The sequence below is a fragment of the Megalopta genalis genome, chromosome 8 (genome assembly GCF_051020955.1).
Source record: "Megalopta genalis isolate 19385.01 chromosome 8, iyMegGena1_principal, whole genome shotgun sequence".
NCBI lineage: Eukaryota > Metazoa > Arthropoda > Insecta > Hymenoptera > Halictidae > Megalopta > Megalopta genalis.
In genome coordinates this window covers 2,697,325-2,709,855 of record NC_135020.1, presented here as the reverse complement: position 1 = coordinate 2,709,855, position 12,531 = coordinate 2,697,325, and positions in this window count along the sequence as shown.

Below are 12,531 nucleotides of genomic sequence, written 5' to 3'. Positions count from 1 at the left end.
ACTAGAACAACAAGTACAACAAGAACAACAAGAACAACAAGAACAACAAGAACAACAAGAACAACAAGAACAACAAGAACAACAAGAACAACAAGAACAACAAGAACAACAAGAACAACAAGAACAACAAGAACAACAAGAACAACAAGAACAACAAGGACAACAACAACAACAAGAAGAACAACAAGAACAACATGAACAGAAAGAACAGCAAGAACAACAAGAACAATAAGAGCAACAAGAACAACAAGAACAAGAACAGGAAGAACAACAACAACAACAAGAACAACAAAAACAAGAACAACAACAAGAACAACACGAACAACAACAAGAACAACAACAACAACAAGAACAACAAGAACAACAGGAACAACAAGAACAACAAGAACAACAAGAGCAACAAGAACAAGAACAGCAAGAACAACAACAACAACAACAACAACAACAAGAACAACATGAACAACAAGAACAACAAGAACAACAAGAACAACAAGAACAACAAGAACAACAAGAACAACGAGAACAACGAGAACAACAAGAACAACAAGATCAACAAGATCAACAAGAACAACAAGAACAACAAGAACAACAAGAACAACAAGAACAACAAGAACAACAAGAACAACAAGAACAACAAGAACAACAAGAACAACAAGAACAACGAGAACAACGAGAACAACGAGCACAACGAGAACAACGAGAACAACGAGAACAACGAGAACAACGAGAATAACGAGAACAACAAGAACAACCAGAACAGCAAGAAGAACAACCAGAACAACAAGAACAACGAGAAGAACAAGAAGAACAACAACAAGAACAACAACAACAACAACTAGAACAAGAAGAACAACAAGAACACCAAGAACACCAAGAACAACAAGAACAACAAGAACAACAAGAACAACAACAAAAACAAGAACAACAACAAAAACAAGAACAACAACAACAACAACACGAACAACAACAAGAGCAACAACAACAACAAGAACAACAAGAACAACAAGAACAACAAGATCAACAAGAACAACAAGCACAACAACAACAACAAGGACAACAACAACAAGAACAACAGGGACAACAACAACAAGGACAACTAGAACAACAACAAGAAGAACAACAAGAACAACATGAACAGCAAAAACAACAAGAACAACAAGAACAACAAGAGCAACAAGAACAACAAGAACAACAAGAACAAGAACAACAAGAACAACAAGAACAACAAGAACAACAAGAACAACAAGAACAACAAGAACAACAAGAACAACAAGAACAACAAGAACAACAAGAACAACAAGAACAACAAGAACAACTAGAACAACAAGTACAACAAGAACAACAAGAACAACAAGAACAACAAGAACAACAAGAACAACAAGAACAACAAGAACAACAAGAACAACAAGAACAACAAGAACAACAAGAACAACAAGAACAACAAGAACAACAAGAACAACAAGAACAACAAGAACAACAAGGACAACAACAACAACAAGAACAACAAGGACAACAACAACAACAAGAAGAACAACAAGAACAACATGAACAGAAAGAACAGCAAGAACAACAAGAACAACAAGAGCAACAAGAACAACAAGAACAAGAACAGGAAGAACAACAACAACAACAAGAACAACAAAAACAAGAACAACAACAAGAACAACACGAACAACAACAAGAACAACAACAACAACGAGAACAACGAGAACAACGAGAACAACGAGGACAAAGAGAACAACGAGAACAACGAGAACAACAAGAACAACAAGAACAACAAGAACAACAAGAACAAGAACAGGAAGAACAACAACAACAACAAGAACAACAAAAACGAGAACAACAACAAGAACAACAACAACAACAAGAACAACAAGAACAACAAGAACAACAAGAACAACAAGAACAACAAGAACAACAACAAAAACAAGAACAACAACAAGAACAACACGAACAACAACAAGAGCAACAACAACAACAAGAACAACAAGAACAACAAGAACAACAAGATCAACAAGAACAACAAGCACAACAACAACAACAAGGACAACAACAACAAGAACAACAAGGACAACAACAGCAAGGACAACTAGAACAACAACAAGAAGAACAACAAGAACAACATGAACTGCAAAAACAACAAGAACAACAAGAGCAACAAGAACAAGAACAGCAAGAACAACAAGAACCACAAGAAAAACAAGAACAACGAGAACAACGAGAACAACGAGAACAACGAGAACAACGAGGACAAAGAGAACAACGAGAACAACGAGAACAACAAGAACAACAAGAACAACAAGAACAACAAGAACAACAAGAACAACAAGAACAACAAGAACAACAAGTACAACAAGAACAACAAGAGCAACAAGAACAACAAGAACAACAAGAACACAAGAACAACAAGAACAACAAGAACAACAAGAACAACAAGAACAACAAGAACAACAAGAACAACAAGAACAACAAGAACAACAAGAACAACAAGAACAACGAGAACAACGAGAACAACGAGCACAACGAGAACAACGAGAACAACGAGAACAACGAGAACAACGAGAACAACGAGAATAACGAGAACAACAAGAACAACCAGAACAGCAAGAAGAACAACCAGAACAACAAGAACAACGAGAAGAACAAGAAGAACAACAACAAGAACAACAACAACAACAACTAGAACAAGAAGAACAACAAGAACACCAAGAACACCAAGAACAACAAGAACAACAAGAACAACAAGTACAACAAGAACAACAAGAGCAACAAGAACAAGAACAGCAAGAACAACAAGAACCACAAGAAAAACAAGAACAACGAGAACAACGAGAACAACGAGAACAACGAGAACAACGAGGACAAAGAGAACAACGAGAACAACGAGAACAACAAGAACAACAAGAACAACAAGAACAACAAGAACAAGAACAGGAAGAACAACAACAACAACAAGAACAACAAAAACAAGAACAACAACAAGAACAACAACAACAACAAGAACAACAAGAACAACAAGAACAACAAGAACAACAAGAACAACAACAAAAACAAGAACAACAACAAGAACAACACGAACAACAACAACAACAAGAACAACAAAAACAAGAACAACAACAAGAACAACAACAACAACAAGAACAACAAGAACAACAAGAACAACAACAAAAACAAGAACAACAACAAGAACAACACGAACAACAACAAGAGCAACAACAACAACAAGAACAACAAGAACAACAAGAACAACAAGATCAACAAGAACAACAAGCACAACAACAACAAGAACAACAGGGACAACAACAACAAGGACAACTAGAACAACAACAAGAAGAACAACAAGAACAACATGAACAGCAAAAACAACAAGAACAACAAGAACAACAAGAACAACAAGAACAACAAGAACAACAAGAACAACAAGAACAACAAGAACAACAAGAACAACAAGAACAACAAGAACAACAAGAACAACAAGAACAACAAGAACAACAAGAACAACAAGAACAACAAGAACAACAAGAACAACAAGAACAACAAGAACAACAAGAACAACAAGAACAACAAGAACAACAAGAACAACTAGAACAACAAGTACAACAAGAACAACAAGAACAACAAGAACAACAAGAACAACAAGAACAACAAGAACAACAAGAACAACAAGAACAACAAGAACAACAAGAACAACAAGAACAACAAGAACAACAAGAACAACAAGAACAACAAGAACAACAAGAACAACAAGGACAACAACAACAACAAGAAGAACAACAAGAACAACATGAACAGAAAGAACAGCAAGAACAACAAGAACAACAAGAGCAACAAGAACAACAAGAACAAGAACAGGAAGAACAACAACAACAACAAGAACAACAAAAACAAGAACAACAACAAGAACAACACGAACAACAACAAGAACAACAACAACAACAAGAACAACAAGAACAACAGGAACAACAAGAACAACAAGAACAGCAAGAGCAACAAGAACAAGAACAGCAAGAACAACAACAACAACAACAACAACAAGAACAACATGAACAACAAGAACAACAAGAACAACAAGAACAACAAGAACAACAAGAACAACAAGAACAACAAGAACAACGAGAACAACGAGAACAACAAGAACAACAAGATCAACAAGAACAACAAGAACAACAAGAACTACAACAACAACAAGGACAACAACAACAACTACAACAAGAACAGCAAGAACAACAACTACAACAAGAACAGCAAGAACAACAAGAACAACGAGAACAACGAGAACAACGAGCACAACGAGAACAACGAGAACAACGAGAACAACAAGAACAACAAGAACAACAAGAACAACAAGAACAACAAGAACAACAAGAACAACAAGAACAACAAGAACAACAAGAACAACAAGAACAACAAGAACAACAAGAACAACAAGAACAACAAGAACAACGAGAACAACGAGAACAACGAGCACAACGAGAACAACGAGAACAACGAGAACAACGAGAACAACGAGAATAACGAGAACAACAAGAACAACCAGAACAGCAAGAAGAACAACCAGAACAACAAGAACAACGAGAAGAACAAGAAGAACAACAACAAGAACAACAACAACAACAACTAGAACAAGAAGAACAACAAGAACACCAAGAACACCAAGAACAACAAGAACAACAAGAACAACAAGAACAACAACAAAAACAAGAACAACAACAACAACAACACGAACAACAACAAGAGCAACAACAACAACAAGAACAACAAGAACAACAAGAACAACAAGATCAACAAGAACAACAAGCACAACAACAACAACAAGGACAACAACAACAAGAACAACAGGGACAACAACAACAAGGACAACTAGAACAACAACAAGAAGAACAACAAGAACAACATGAACAGCAAAAACAACAAGAACAACAAGAACAACAAGAACAACAAGAACAACAAGAACAACAAGAACAACAAGAACAACAAGAACAACAAGAACAACAAGAACAACAAGAACAACAAGAACAACAAGAACAACAAGAACAACAAGAACAACAAGAACAACAAGAACAACAAGAACAACTAGATCAACAAGTACAACAAGAACAACAAGAACAACAAGAACAACAAGAACAACAAGAACAACAAGAACAACAAGAACAACAAGAACAACAAGAACAACAAGAACAACAAGAACAACAAGAACAACAAGAACAACAAGAACAACAAGAACAACAAGAACAACAAGAACAACAAGGACAACAACAACAACAAGAACAACAAGGACAACAACAACAACAAGAAGAACAACAAGAACAACATGAACAGAAAGAACAGCAAGAACAACAAGAACAACAAGAGCAACAAGAACAACAAGAACAAGAACAGGAAGAACAACAACAACAACAAGAACAACAAAAACAAGAACAACAACAAGAACAACACGAACAACAACAAGAACAACAACAACAACGAGAACAACGAGAACAACGAGAACAACGAGGACAAAGAGAACAACGAGAACAACGAGAACAACAAGAACAACAAGAACAACAAGAACAACAAGAACAAGAACAGGAAGAACAACAACAACAACAAGAACAACAAAAACGAGAACAACAACAAGAACAACAACAACAACAAGAACAACAAGAACAACAAGAACAACAAGAACAACAAGAACAACAACAAAAACAAGAACAACAACAAGAACAACACGAACAACAACAAGAGCAACAACAACAACAAGAACAACAAGAACAACAAGAACAACAAGATCAACAAGAACAACAAGCACAACAACAACAACAAGGACAACAACAGCAAGGACAACTAGAACAACAACAAGAAGAACAACAAGAACAACATGAACAGCAAAAACAACAAGAACAACAAGAACAACAAGAACAACAAGAACAACAAGAACAACAAGAACAACAAGAACAACAAGAACAACAAGAACAACAAGAACAACAAGAACAACAAGAACAACAAGAACAACAAGAACAACAAGAACAACAAGAACAACAAGAACAACAAGAACAACAAGAACAACAAGAACAACAAGAACAACTAGAACAACAAGTACAACAAGAACAACAAGAACAACAAGAACAACAAGAACAACAAGAACAACAAGAACAACAAGAACAACAAGAACAACAAGAACAACAAGAACAACAAGAACAACAAGAACAACAAGAACAACAAGGACAACAACAACAACAAGAAGAACAACAAGAACAACAAGAACAACAAGAGCAACAAGAACAAGAACAGCAAGAACAACAAGAACCACAAGAAAAACAAGAACAACGAGAACAACAAGAGCGAAAAGAACAACAAGAACAACGAGAAAAACGAGAACAACGAGAACAACGAGAACAACAACAAGAACAACAACAACAACAACAACAACAACAACAACAACTAGAACAACAAGAACAACAAGAACACCAAGAACAAAAAGGACAACAAGAACAACAAGAACAACAAGAACATCAAGAACAACAACAACATGAACAACAACAACATCAACAACCAGAACAACAACAACAACAACAACAAGAACAAAAAGGACAACAACAACATGAACAACAAGAACATCAACAACCAGAACAACAAGAACAACAAGAGCAACAAGAGCAACAAGAGCAACAAGAGCAACAAGAGCAACAAGGGCAACAAGAGCAACAAGAGCAACAAGAGCAACAAGAGCAACAAGAGCAACAAGAACAACAAGAACAACAAGATCAACAAGAACAACGAGAACAACGAGAACAACGAGAACAACGAGAACAACGAGAACAACAAGAACAACCAGAACAGCAAGAAGAACAAAAAGAACAACAAGAACAACAAGAACAACAAGATCAACAAAAACAACATGAACAACAAGAACTACAACAATAACAAGGACAGCAACAACAACTACAACAAGAACAGCAAGAACAACAACAACAACAAGAACAACAACAAGAACAACAAGAACAACAAGATCAACAAAAACAATATCTACAACAAGAACAGCAAGAACAACAACAACAACAAGAACAAAAAGAACAGAAAGAACAACAAGGACAACAAGAACAAGAACAGCAAGAGCAACAACAACAAGAACCGCATGAACAACAACAACAAGAACAACAAGAACAACAACAAGAACAACGAGAGCAACAAGAACAACAAGAGCAACAAGAACAACAAGAACAACAAGATCAACAAGAACAACAAGCACAACAAGAACAACAAGGACAACAACAACAAGAACAACAATGACAACAACAACAAGGACAACTAGAACAACAACAAGAAGAACAACAAGAACAACATGAACAGCAAACACAACAAGAACAACAAGAACAACAAGAACAACAAGAACAACAAGAACAACAAGAACAACAAGAACAACAAGAACAACAAGAACAACAAGAACAACAAGAACAACAAGAACAACAAGAACAACAAGAACAACAAGAACAACAAGAACAACAAGAACAACAAGAACAACAAGAACAACAAGAACAACAAGGACAACAAGAACAACAAGAAGAACGAGAACAACAAGAACAACAAGATCAACAAAAACAACAAGAACAACAAGAACAACAAGAACAACAAGAACAACAAGAACAACAAGAACAACAAGAACTACAACAATAACAAGGACAGCAACAACAACTACAACAAGAACAGCAAGAACAACAACAACAACAACAAGAACAACAACAAGAACAACAAGAACAACAAGATCAACAAAAACAACATCTACAACAAGAACAGCAAGAACAACAACAACAACAACAAGAACAACAAGAACAGAAAGAACAACAAGGACAACAAGAACAAGAACAGCAAGAGCAACAACAACAAGAACCGCATGAACAACAACAACAAGAACAACAAGAACAACAACAAGAACAACAAGAGCAACAAGAACAACAAGAGCAACAAGAACAACAAGAACAACAAGATCAACAAGAACAACAAGCACAACAAGAACAACAAGGACAACAACAACAAGAACAACAAGGACAACAACAAAAAGGACAACTAGAACAACAACAAGAAGAACAACAAGAACAACATGAACAGCAAGAACAACAAGAACAACAAGAACAACAAGGACAACAAGAACAACAAGAACAACAAGAACAACAAGAACAACAAGATCAACAAAAACAACAAGAACAACAGAACAACAAGAACAACAAGAACAACAAGAACTACAACAATAACAAGGACAGCAACAACAACTACAACAAGAACAGCAAGAACAACAACAACAACAACAAGAACAACAACAACAACAAGAACAACAACAAGAACAACAACAAGAACAACAAGAACAACAAGATCAACAAAAACAACATCTACAACAAGAACAGCAAGAACAACAACAACAACAAGAACAACAAGAACAGAAAGAACAACAAGGACAACAAGAACAAGAACAGCAAGAGCAACAACAACAAGAACCGCATGAACAACAACAACAAGAACAACAAGAACAACAACAAGAACAACAAGAGCAACAAGAACAACAAGAGCAACAAGAACAACAAGAACAACAAGATCAACAAGAACAACAAGCACAACAACAACAACAAGGACAACTAGAACAACAACAAGAAGAACAACAAGAACAACATGAACAGCAAAAACAACAAGAACAACAAGAACAACAAGAACAACAAGAACAACAAGAACAACAAGAACAACAAGAACAACAAGAACAACAAGAACAACAAGAACAACAAGAACAACAAGAACAACAAGAACAACAAGAACAACAAGAACAACAAGAACAACAAGAACAACAAGAACAACAAGAACAACAAGAACAACAAGAACAACAAGAACAACAAGAACAACAAGAACAACAAGAACAACAAGAACAACAAGAACAACAAGAACAACAAGAACAACAAGAACAACAAGTACAACAAGAACAACAAGAACAACAAGAACAACAAGAACAACAAGAACAACAAGAACAACAAGAACAACAAGAACAACAAGAACAACAAGAACAACAAGAACAACAAGAACAACAAGAACAACAAGGACAACAACAACAACAAGAAGAACAACAAGAACAACATGAACAGAAAGAACAGCAAGAACAACAAGAAGAACAAGAGCAACAAGAACAACAAGAACAAGAACAGGAAGAACAACAACAACAAGAACAACAAAAACAAGAACAACAACAAGAACAACACGAACAACAACAAGAACAACAACAACAACAAGAACAACAAGAACAACAAGAACAACAAGAACAACAAGAACAACAAGAACAACAAGAACAACGAGAACAACGAGATCAACAAGAACAACAAGATCAACAAGAACAACAAGAACAACAAGAACTACAACAACAACAAGGACAACAACAACAACTACAACAAGAACAGCAAGAACAACAACAACAACAAGAACAACAAGAACAACAAGAACAACAACAACAAGTACAACAAGAACAACAAGAACAACAAGAACAACAAGAACAACAAGAACAACAAGAACAACAAGAACAACAAGAACAACAAGAACAACAAGTACAACAAGAACAACAAGAACAACAAGAACAACAAGAACAACAAGAACAACAAGAACAACAAGAACAACAAGAACAACAAGAACAACAAGAACAACAAGAACAACGAGAACAACGAGAACAACGAGCACAACGAGAACAACGAGAACAACGAGAACAACGAGAACAACGAGAACAACGAGAACAACGAGAATAACGAGAACAACAAGAACAACCAGAACAACAAGAACAACGAGAAGAACAAGAAGAACAACAACAAGAACAACAACAACAACAACTAGAACAAGAAGAACAACAAGAACACCAAGAACACCAAGAACAACAAGAACAACAAGAACAACAAGTACAACAAGAACAACAAGAACAACAAGAACAACAAGAGCAACAAGAACAAGAACAGCAAGAACAACAAGAACCACAAGAAAAACAAGAACAACGAGAACAACGAGAACAACGAGAACAACGAGGACAAAGAGAACAACGAGAACAACGAGAACAACAAGAACAACAAGAACAACAAGAACAACAAGAACAAGAACAGGAAGAACAACAACAACAACAAGAACAACAAAAACAAGAACAACAACAAGAACAACAACAACAACAAGAACAACAAGAACAACAAGAACAACAAGAACAACAAGAACAACAAGAACAACAACAAAAACAAGAACAACAACAACACGAACAACAACAAGAGCAACAACAACAACAAGAACAACAAGAACAACAAGAACAACAAGAACAACAAGAACAACAAGAACAACAAGAACAACAAGAACAACAAGAACAACAAGAACAACAAGAACAACAAGAACAACAAGAACAACAAGAACAACAAGAACAACAAGAACAACAAGAACAACAAGAACAACAAGAACAACAAGAACAACAAGAACAACAAGAACAACAAGAACAACTAGAACAACAAGTACAACAAGAACAACAAGAACAACAAGAACAACAAGAACAACAAGAACAACAAGAACAACAAGAACAACAAGAACAACAAGAACAACAAGAACAACAAGAACAACAAGAACAACAAGAACAACAAGAACAACAAGAACAACAAGAACAACAAGAACAACAAGAACAACAAGAACAACAAGAACAACAAGGACAACAACAACAACAAGAACAACAAGGACAGCAACAACAACAAGAAGAACAACAAGAACAACATGAACAGAAAGAACAGCAAGAACAACAAGAACAACAAGAGCAACAAGAACAACAAGAACAAGAACAGGAAGAACAACAACAACAACAAGAACAACAAAAACAAGAACAACAACAAGAACAACACGAACAACAACAAGAACAACAACAACAACAAGAACAACAAGAACAACAGGAACAACAAGAACAACAAGAACAACAAGAGCAACAAGAACAAGAACAACAAGAACAACAAGAGCAACAACAACAACAACAACAAGAACAACAAGAACAACAAGAACAACAAGAGCAACAAGAACAAGAACAGCAAGAACAACAAGAACCACAAGAAAAACAAGAACAACGAGAACAACGAGAACAACGAGAACAACGAGGACAAAGAGAACAACGAGAACAACGAGAACAACAAGAACAACAAGAACAACAAGAACAACAAGAACAACAAGAACAAGAACAGGAAGAACAACAACAACAACAAGAACAACAAAAACAAGAACAACAACAAGAACAACAACAACAACAAGAACAACAAGAACAACAAGAACAACAAGAACAACAACAAAAACAAGAACAACAACAAGAACAACACGAACAACAACAAGAGCAACAACAACAACAAGAACAACAAGAACAACAAGAACAACAAGATCAACAAGAACAACAAGCACAACAACAACAACAAGGACAACAACAACAAGAACAACAAGGACAACAAGAACAACAAGAACAACAAGAACAACAAGAACAACAAGAACAACAAGAACAACAAAAATAACAAGAACAACAAGAACAACAAGAACAACAAGAACAACAAGAACAACAAGAACAACAAGAACAACAAGAACAACAAGAACAACAAGAACAACAAGAACAACAAGAACAACTAGAACAACAAGTACAACAAGAACAACAAGAACAACAAGAACAACAAGAACAACAAGAACAACAAGAACAACAAGAACAACAAGAACAACAAGAACAACAAGAACAACAAGAACAACAAGAACAACAAGAACAACGAGAAAAACGAGAACAACGAGAACAACGAGAACTACAACAAGAACAACAACAACAACAACAACAACAACTAGAACAACAAGAACAACAAGAACACCAAGAACAAAAAGAACAACAAGATCAACAAGAACAACAAGAACAACAAGAACAACAAGAACAACAAGAACAACGAGAAAAACGAGAACAACGAGAACAACGAGAACAACAACAACAACAACAACAACAACAACAACAACAACAACAACAACAAGAACAAAAAGGACAACAACAACATGAACAACAAGAACATCAACAACCAGAACAACAAGAACAACAAGAGCAACAAGAGCAACAAGAGCAACAAGAGCAACAAGAGCAACAAGGGCAACAAGAGCAACAAGAGCAACAAGAGCAACAAGAGCAACAAGAACAACAAGAACAACAAGATCAACAAGAACAACAAGAGCAACAAGAACAACAAGAACAACAAGAACAACAAGAACAACAAGAACAACAAGAACAACAAGAACAACAAGAACAACAAGAACAACAAGAACAACAAGGACAACAACAACAACAAGAAGAACAACAAGAACAACATGAACAGAAAGAACAGCAAGAACAACAAGAACAACAAGAGCAACAAGAACAACAAGAACAAGAACAGGAAGAACAACAACAACAACAAGAACAACAAAAACAAGAACAACAACAAGAACAACACGAACAACAACAAGAACAACAACAACAACAAGAACAACAAGAACAACAGGAACAACAAGAACAACAAGAACAACAAG